Source organism: Rutilus rutilus (genome assembly GCF_951802725.1).
Source record: "Rutilus rutilus genome assembly, chromosome: 8".
NCBI lineage: Eukaryota > Metazoa > Chordata > Actinopteri > Cypriniformes > Leuciscidae > Rutilus > Rutilus rutilus.
Genome location: NC_140222.1, coordinates 21,598,440 through 21,609,192, shown reverse-complemented (window position 1 = coordinate 21,609,192; position 10,753 = coordinate 21,598,440).

Below are 10,753 nucleotides of genomic sequence, written 5' to 3'. Positions count from 1 at the left end.
GGTAAACCAACAACTGTTAGCCTATTCATTCTCCATTTAAACATTATTTCAACAGTCAAGTTCATTTTAAAGTCTCTTTCTTGTTTTCACACCAGTTAACTTCTGTTAGAAAAGATTAGCAAGCTGTTTGACTGAGATGAATGAATGCTGGAGGTTTTTATTACAAAGGGAGGCTTATTTCTGAGTGGGAAGGAACCAGAATGCGCGATGGTTTGAAATATTTACACTTTACTTTGTAAATTCCAATCATAGTGCGAATAACTTCCACGGTTACAGTGCGCTAGCCAGCTCAAAAAGACTGTCACGTGACTAGCCTGCGCCTGACTAGAATAACAGCCCTTCCCCCAAATGACACACAGACACACATGCCTGCAAGTGTAAACTAAGAGGTTTTACACATACATTGAGCTGCTTTGGACTTTATGTTTTATATAAACATGCAATTAAGTAGATGTCTGAATTTCTTACAGGTAAAACCCCTAAAATGTTAGCTTTAGCCTCGTTGGAATGAAAGTATTGATGTTAACCTGCAGCAACAGATGCTATTGCGCAAGACTTTGCAATGATCCCCCATGCATTTACTCTGAGAAAAAACTCTCAAAAGTCTGTACTTTTCCATACTTTAAGGTCTTGTGTGTTTTCCCCCCAAACACTCCTCCCTCTGTTCCTCAAATCCCACCCTGTCCTGCCCACCAACTTCTCAAAGAGGACTTGTTTGGATCTATAACTATTACTGTTCACAACCAGCGTTGGGGCTCAGATAACATCGGCGTCTTCCATGATAGGATGGGGCTAATATCTTCAACGGCCATTTCAAAGGCTACTTGCTCTCTGATTGGCTGTTGCTGTAGCTAATCATGTTAGTGTGTGACAGCAAGAATGTAGACAGAGTCTGTTTATGCACTGAGAGAAATCAAAATCTCTCTCTCTCAACCCTCCTTAGTTTTACACAAACCGTTTTGGCACAAAAATTAAATATGGGGGGAAATGTATAAAAAGAGGGAAAGTGGGTGGTGTCGACTGGCACTAAAATTAGCAGCATTCCAATATGCTTGTTGCAGCAAGCTGAGGTTTATTTACTCAAGAGCTTATAGTTAGTTAAGGGGTGTGTCGCTGTGCGCTGGAACTTGTTGCACACTAACAGAAAAGCTGAAAATGTTACTTTAAAGCTTCAGTCTTTGGTTATGTGTGGGTTGTAAACTTTTACTGTTCATGTTCTAAGCAGCTGGTTTGTGAGCATTTAAAATGCACTTAAATTTATGCCAATTTACTGTGCAGACACCATCATAATTTTTACTATTTTTTCTGACTTTAAATAATTACGATGATCATCATAAAGCATCTGTTTCCTGTGGAAGAAATTACAGATGAGTCATTTAGAAAATGCCTTAAATATCCAGGAACCACACAAACACCTATAGTGAAACTATTCACATTAAAACCAGTTAGTGAGCAGTAATGTGCACTACAATTATATCTAGATATGGTTTAGAGGAAATCAAACTAAATATGAGAACCAGTGATGCTTCATTTAACACTGTCTAGGAAAACACCTGAAAATATTGAGGATTCACCTAACATTCCGTTCATGCCGTCAGATTGTTTCCTAAGAATCATGGCGGTTCATTTATAGAAGTGAGACTCACAATATCCATAAAATGACATCAACTGTAACTTCAGCTGGGAAGAAAATCACAGAGGGAGAATCCAAAATGGCAGCGTTGCCTTCAGGGCATTGTTACTGATTGTTAAAGTAATTGTTTCGGTGACTGAAATAAAATAAAATTTCTATTTAAATAAAATGTAATAAAATAATGAAAAAGGAAAAACTTGAACTTAAAGAAAATGAGAAATGTTGCCTTGGCAACTAACTGAAATAAATTAGAAGTTTAGTTAATATTACTAAAACTGAAATAAAAAAGTAATAAAATGACAAACACATTTAATTACAATTAAAATGAAAACTGAAAATATAAAAGTAAAAGCTAACTCATACAAATACAACAAAAATACTATAATAGTATACATTCTAAAAATGTTCGTAAAAAATACAACCCAGGTACAGTTATAATGAAGGAATTTTCTGTATTGATTTTTTCACAGGTGTTTTATCAGTATATTGACTTGCGCATATATTGACTTGCGCAACTAGGTGGTAATTTTCTGACAGGACGTTTTTTCCACAGATTTGTTTCTCGGACTGTAAAAGTAATGATGAATCAGGAAAACCAGTCCTGATGTAATGTATAAAGGATATGTTCTTGGATACATGTTTTATCAGAAGTCGTATATTTCTTAATCAGTATTGATCCTAAACCATTACTCTAATATTTAAGAGAGGATGCCCAAAAGTCAACAATTTCTTCATCTTTGACAATGAAAAAAACCACCTTTTGCTTTCAAAAGCTGCTGCATTTTGACAAAAACAGGTTGATCAAACAAACCCCAGTGCTCAAACCACTTCAGGCTGACAGAGACGGATCATCCGCATGAAACAGGGCTGTTTGTGGTGCATGCTTTGCTCTATATTAGATGTAGGAGGCCCTTTATTGTTAGAGACGTCTGTGAAGGAGAGGAAAGGATATAGAGGGAAAGGGAGGGGGCGTAAAACATGAAGTGCAGCCTTTGGGCCTGTTAGGAGATTAAGCTACGTGCGAGAGGAAGAGAGCTAGTCAGCGGGAGGGAGAGAGTCGATTGGGATTGAGTGCTCTCTTATATAATTATCTCGCTGAATAATCCTGCTCGCAGTCTCTTTAGCAGCGGGGGAAGGGAATGGACTCGCATTCACAGTCTGTGGGTCGTGCCTTCACCTTATCTGCTGTTTGCTCAATGCTGCATTTGTTGCTATTTTAGAAAATCAGATCTTGGTTTGCGCTGCGTGGACGTTGTTGAGCTAAAATAATCCACATTTACAACTACATACATGTATTTGACAGACACTTCTATCTTAGTGTAACCACAGTGCATTCGAGATACATTTTTAGCAGTTAGCACTATAGCATTTGAGGCTATGCTATATTGTGAGCATAATCACAGCTAAAAGAGTTGCTAGCTACACTCTTTATCCATAAATATGTACCTTATTGCTTAAATCAAGAACTTTTCATCTCTACACAACCATATAATCATTTACTCTAAATAAGTCTAGCTACTGTAGCTAAACTCACTAACCTTCTTGCTAAAGTGCTTTGTGCACACAGGATGTTTCAGGCTGACAACTTTTGGTGTGGTTAAAACACTCCACAACCTGACAATATGCTAGTTGTGTGAAGTATTGATAACTTGCTGAGCAGGTCAAACAGTTGTGAGTCAAGCTGACATGCCTTTGGTCTTGCATGTCATGACATGTCATAAGAAAAGGACACTGCAAAAAAGGATTTTCTAACTCAGTATATTTGCAGTCTAATTAGTTAATATTTTTTCATACATTTTTCAGAAAACAATACTTATTTCTTAAGTAATGTTTCTTCTCAAGACATATTTTTTTAGATAAGTGCAATAGAAAAATAAGACAAAATAGTAAATAAGAACATAGTTTTTTACAGTGGGCATTATTGTGCACCACTTGCACCTAAAGTTTTCAACACGGGTCACAGATTTGTTTCTATAGCAAAAGCCTTTGAGAGGAACCCATCCCCCACAAAACACACACATCCACACCAGCCCTCAACTGTTATCGGGCTCTTGGACATTTAAAGGTATAGCGCATATTTATTTATTTCCATGTAAAGTTTTTCAGTTTTCATTGTAGTATTTGCCTGTACAGATTTTTGCATTCCCCTGTCCAAACCGCTGATGGAATGATCTATAATTAACATTAGCAACCAAAGTACAATTAATAAGGATTTACTTGGCATCAGTCTCTACAGTGGCTTATTTTGCTTTTAATGTTTTTTGCCCCAATGATTTTAAACACAAACGATATATTTTGCCAGTGACAAATTTCAGATAAACTTAGGCTATATAGATTTCAATGAGACATGCCAAGTGCAGTTAAACTGTTTGCACTACAAACCAGTGTGTTTATAATTACGACAATGGATTAAATAATATGATAACAAATACCATTTTGCAATATCAAGCAGCATAAAGGACTGTTTTTGTATAGCTAACAGAACTGGAAGCAAATGATGCAGTGTGTAAAGCTGTTTGTGAATATAAAAGTTCTGCAAAGTTTTAAAGATCAAAGACAAGTTATTGTCTTCTAAAAGAAAGAATCAATTCTGAACTGCTGAAATGAGTCATCAGCAATTCCAGTCTCAGTTCCTGTTACATACCTATTATGTACATAATAATATAACCATTTTTATATTATTACGTACATAATAATGTACATAATAATATTTTAATTTTTTAATAATGCCAGCCTTTGCCATTGTTACTGTTCACTGTGTACAATTGTTGAGGAAGATCCGGAGCTGAAATTCAGATATATAATGGCGTTTAGTGTCCGATACCTGCTGCAAGCGGTCAACCAATCACAACAGACTGGGCCGCCTGACCAATCAGAGCAGAGTAGACCAATCACAACAGACTGGGTCATTTGACCAATCAGAGAAGAGTAGACTAATCACAAAAGACTGGGCCATCCGACCAATCAGAGCAGAGTAGACCGATCACAACAGACTGGGCCGTCTGACCAATCAGAGCAGAGTAGACCAATCACAACAGACTGGGCCATCTGACCAATCAGAGAAGAGTAGACCAATCACAAAAGACTGGGCCATCTGACCAATCAGAGCAGAGTAGGTTTTCTGTAGGAGGGGTTTAGAGACAACTAACCGTTTTCAGACGTGAGGTGCATGCTGCAGTGTATATTATGAGAAAATTAAAGTGTTTTTTGACCTTTGATGCATGTAAACCTTTTGTAGGAGACCATAAAAAACAGAATTAGGAACCTTTCAAATAGCATAATAATGGCACTTTAAAAATAAAGTGGATAAAAGATTTTTACAAAGTTTCCTAAGTTTACAAAGGCTTTGTGAGAAATCTTGCATAATAGAGAAGCAGGTATTATGGTAAGGGTAATTTATGACTTTATTAGGTATTTCACTATATGAATATTAAATACTTTTATGAAAGATAAAGAAAAGGAGAACAAGGCATGCATGGAGGTCCAGGTTTGACATCACGTATGTTTACTAAAGCTCTAGCTCTGCTTGACTGTTAGCAGTCGTCATCCTGTCTTTCCCCTCCTCCTCCTACCTCATTATCACATGATCAAGATCTTCTGAATCAGATCAGAATCTTCCTTATTTCAGAGTTTCAATTTGATTTCAATATCAGAATTCTATACTTCCTTTTCAGAACGGTTATCTAAAATGGCATTGACAGAATGTTTATGGCCTGAAAGAATTATCTTTATTAATTAACTTTTAAAAGTATTCCATGTAGTTTCTGAATCAGTATGAGGTCATAAAGCCAATATGAGGTCATAACAATTATACACAAATTATAAAGATTATGCAAGACACTGCCAAGGCTTGTAACCTGTCCGTTTACAGTGTGGGAGCGTCCTTTCTAACACTTATCTAAATGTTATATCATATTTATTTGGCAAAATGAGTTGAATGTTAAACCACTTTGTTTACTGATTAACTCCTCAGCCAACCTTGATGAACCTTGATGAACCACAAGACACATTTGATCTGAACACCTTAAGCTCTGGTCAAAGGGCGCAGCTTTGCCTCATTCAACACATGTACGCCCCTGAAATCTTGTTCCTGGCATAAGGCATTTTTAATCTCAAACTAGTTGGTTAATGTGCGTGTGTTTGAATAGAACAATAGATTTAAAAGTTTTATTTAATGCTCTTGAGAAAGTTTTCTTTCATCAAGGTTTAGATTCAAATTGATATTAATGTTTAAGAGTGCATTTTTAGAAGCTGCAACTGGTCACCAAATTTCCATTTTTTATTAATTTACAAGAGTAAATCTGTGGATACCTGTCAAAAACATGACCATGCCACATTTCGTTACAAAAAAAAAGTTATATTTCGCTTCTCTATTTTGCTTAAGGAAAATGCAGCCTGTTTTAGGACAGAGTATTTTTAATATTTTTTTGCATTATTTTCATGACAGTTAAACACATTTCCTCAAATTCTCATTACTGTAATGGATAAAGTAATGGATACTAGTGAAACATAAAAATATTTATACATATTTTGATATAATATTTGTTATACTGTCTTTCATTTATGCAAATTGAAATAAAACCATTGTAGGCATATTTATTTTTAATTTAAATTAAATTACAAAAAAAAAAAAAAAATGCGATAATGAGATAAAAATGTTTGTCATGAAAATAACAAAATATATAAAAAAAAACCCTTCATGATCCTCAGTTTCCTTTATGCCAAATATACATTATATACAGTGCTATGCATAAGTTTAGACACCCATACTAAAGTTGACTAAAAAGAGGAATAAAAAATCATCTTTTGGAAACTGAACTTAATGCCTTAATTTAAAAAATTAGGAAAAATCCAACCTTTAAGGACACCAATTTTCTTTGTGAATGAATAATGTATCGTAAATAAATAAATGTTCTTCCTTAAAATACAGGGTGCATAAGTTTGGACACCCCTATGTTAAATTCCCATAGAGACAGGCAGATTTTTATTTTTAAAGGCCAGTTACTTCATGGATCCAGGATACTATGCATCCTGATAAAGTTCCCTTGGCCTTTGGAATTAAAATAGCCCCACATCATCACATAGCCTTCACCATAACTAGAGATTGGCATGGTTTTATTTCAGTTAGCCTAATAGCTAGTTTGATTTGCATTGAGAGATGATCTTATGGAAAGTACCCCATGCCAATCTCTAGGTATGGTGAAGGCTATGTGATGATGTGGGGCTATTATAATTCCAAAGGCCAAGGGAACTTTATCAGGATGCATAGTATCCTAAACAAAAAATAAATAAAAATACTTAAAAATAAAAATCTGCCTGCCTCTATGGGAATTTAACATAGGGGTGTCCAAACTTATGCACCCTGTATTTTAAGGAAAAACATTTATTTATTTACGATACATTATTCATTCACAAAGAAAATTGGTGTCCTTAAAGGTTTTATATTTTATATTTTTATATAAAAAATTTTAAATTAAGGCATTAAGTTCAATTTCCAAAAGATGATTTTTTATTCCTCTTTTTAGTCAACTTTAGCATGGGTGTCTAAACTTATGCATAGCACTGTATTTTTAAGAAATATTATGTAAAAAAATGATGAGGTCATAAAAATTGCAAGTAAAATAATTTATTTAAAAATGGTTTTAGATTCAAGACACTCCTGCCATGTCAACTACCCGAAACACTCCTAAAATCCATTTGAAAGTCTCTTTTTCCATCTTAGTGAAGTGTTTATTTCTTTTATCGGCAGTTAACGGTCTAGAAATGGAGTCGGGGGATTGAACACACAATCCTGTAGGTTTGGCTGGAAGAAGTTGCACCACAATTATCTGACATGCAGTTGGCAAGCTGTGCAGGAAAGGGGCTGAACCGCTGTTGATCAAAACACTCGGGATCTATTCATGAGAAAGATTTCATCTGAGCCTTTTTATTGAACCTTTTTGCATTTTTATTGACTAGCAAGGCTTTACATTTCCTTATTAACACATCATACACAAGACTAAAGATGATAATAGGTCTCATTGTGTGCTCCAAGACGGAAACCCAATTAGTGACGCAGATTATACGGTTATATAGAGGCTCTTTTGCACACACACCTTGTCTCATGAGCATTGCTATTGTTCTTGTGTCAGATCTTCAAGAGCCAGTACTGATGTACAGAAGGGTGTGTATGTGTGTGCTGGAAAGAAGAAAAGGTGCTTCTTAAATGTTATGCAGTCATCGTATTTCTGTCATGCGTCTCCTTTCATGACCCCAAAATATTTGGATAATGCCATTCTGTAAAATGTTGTTCGGTTTCAACAATGCAACTGTAAACGATGCAAATTGTGAGTAATCATCTTTGACAAGTCATTCTCAAATTTGCAGGTTATTATTCATTGAGCAAAACGTATCCAAAATGTAAACAGTGAATAAAAAAATATAGACAATGTGTAGCAAAATGACGATTTATTATGAAAAAAAACATTCACATAAGGTTTAGTTTTGCAGCACAAACCGCTGCTATGTTTGTCATGAGTGATCAAATGATCTTGATGGTGATTGGCTGGCTGGTCTCACTCCTACTTTGGACCCTTTTCTCCCCCCCAAAACAGACCAGTCGTAATACATCACAGAACAAACAAACAAAACAATGTCTTGTCACATTGCAATCGACAGATTAAGTTGTGAAAAACAGTTCAGAAACCACCGTAGTGATGATGTAAACGTGTTACCTGTGGCAGGTGTCTAAATACATGGTGCCACAGTGTCACAGAATTCTTTGAAGTCCCTTTGCATGAAGCCTTCGCTTTGCATCACGTCGTCTTCTGATGGGAAATACTGCATGCTGTCCTCTTGATCGAAGCCGAAGAAGGGAAACGGCTGGCATTGCTTCATCTGACGTGCGTAAAATGTGGGTGGTGAAGGCAGATCTGGACTGTCCAACAGTGCGCCTCTAGCGTTTTCCAGCACACCAAGGTACGAGTCCATATCCGCAAAGTCCATTTCGCAGTCGGACCCGCTGTCTGTGCCAACTGAGTCCGATCGCATATGCATCATCTGATATTTCTCATGCATGAGGAACTGGTTGGTGTTCCTTGGCGCCCTCATCCCAGGTGCTCGGTTGCCTTGAACATTGGCAGGACGCAATGAGACCACAGTGGTAGACCACCGAGATAGTCTCGCACGATTTCTGCGCATTTCTGGACAGTGCGCCTTTCTTCCTGGCCTCCTTCCCCATTTGTGCCACTTGTGTTTACCACCGCCATTGCTTCTCCTCAACTCGTTCTTGTGTTTTTCCGTCTCCTTGATGGAAGGTCTGCTGCCATAGACCTCCAATTGGCATATCATGCCCCTTCCACACATTTTCTCAGTGTCTAGCATCAGCTGTAGGACGCTCTCACATAATCTGGAGGGCAACAAAGGCTGTTTCTTCTCCTTGATTAGGGGTTTTGGTTACTCGTGCCTTTCTACACGAATCACCCCCTCAGTCGTCTACCTTTTTACTTTCTTTTCCGATTTTTTCTTTGTCACTGGCTTTAGATGGCACATAGCCTGGCGCAGTGCCCTCTGTATAGGCAGCTTGACTCGCGTGTGGCTCTGATCTGAGATCAGTCACACCCCTCCTCAGCTTTTCCGAGTAACCAGTGTCTTTTTTGCCTCAGATTAAAAGCAAATTCGTTGTTTAAATGTCTAAAGAGTGTAAAAAATATGTTTGTAGTTTGTTTTACTTTTGGTTAAATGCCAACAAACTACGTTTTCTGCCCGTACCTGACTAGCGCTTGTCTCGAAATGACAGTTGACATCTAGAGAAATCAGCGTCTGGTGTGATATTTATAGTGTTGGGGCGCTTCAAACCCCATCGAAGGCATAGGGGCGTTTCATTCTTTCTTGAGGTAAAGTATTATAAATATGCCTATAATTTTATCTAACAACATCCTATATATGCTAAGTCATACTTATATTATCAATATTTTAAAACAACATCTATTTTTACGTGAAGAGTGCGGACAACGCCGTCATTTTGGATTCCGCAAATGTTCCCCCTCCGCGATCGGAATGGTTTGTTCCTTCTCTGGGCGTCTTCGCAGCTGCTGTTCCAGGATCAGTTTTTGCTGTCAATCCGCGTCTTTTTCATATACGCTAATCTGCCCCTAGATCAGTTGAGAAACGTCATAACGACAAAGAGAGCGTATACGTGATGTATGTGAAAGATGTGAGGACAACAAACTAATGGCTGTCGTATGAACGAGTAGTTCTCTTTTTAGTCGTTATGTTTGTTTCTCAGTTCTCTTTTAGGCTATTCACGAAAACGCACTCTCGTTTTCCTTATTAGGATAAGAAATGCACTATATGTATGCATATGAATACATTTTCTGTTTATTTATCCATAGCCTATGACTAAGATTTTCCATCGATGTGGCATTTATTGTTTAATCGAGAATCTAAAATTAGTGAACCGCCTGAACAATTACTTACTATTTTGTAGTAGGGACAATCACTAAAATGCTTAGTTTATGACCTAACGGCACATACTAACACACACTTTTCTTTTTCCATTCGACCAGCTTCGTCAAACCTTTGAATAACAAACAAAGAGGAGGAAAAGGCACTTCCTTAAACGTTAGAGGAGGATTAAAGCACTGATTTTCTGTATTAAAGCCACATCGAGCTAGACGAACCGAGAAAAAGATGGTTGCCTTCAGCCTGACATGAATAAATAAATAAATGAACGAGTGAATGCATTCAATGCATCAGTGATTACACGAGTGAGTGAGTGAACTTCAGGATGAAAAGACAGACAGACAGCCGGATGGATGAATGAAACGGAGATAGGAGTATAATATAGTTTGTTTTAAATAGATAAATAGATTGATAGACAGATAGAACAAATAAGAACGTTCTGGGAACCAAAAAAGGTTGGGGTCTCAGTAAACTTAGCCTTACCAGTCCTTCTTTGTTGCTGGATTTCCATATGTGAGCTGAATACCTTTAATAAGTAAATAAAATGTATTTATATAGGCCTATGTCATAATACGTTTTTTTAATAAAAAATAATTTGTGCAATAGTGATTGTGTTAGTTTTCTTTCTTGAAATAATGGTAGCTAAACTATTAATAGCTACTATTATATTATAAATTG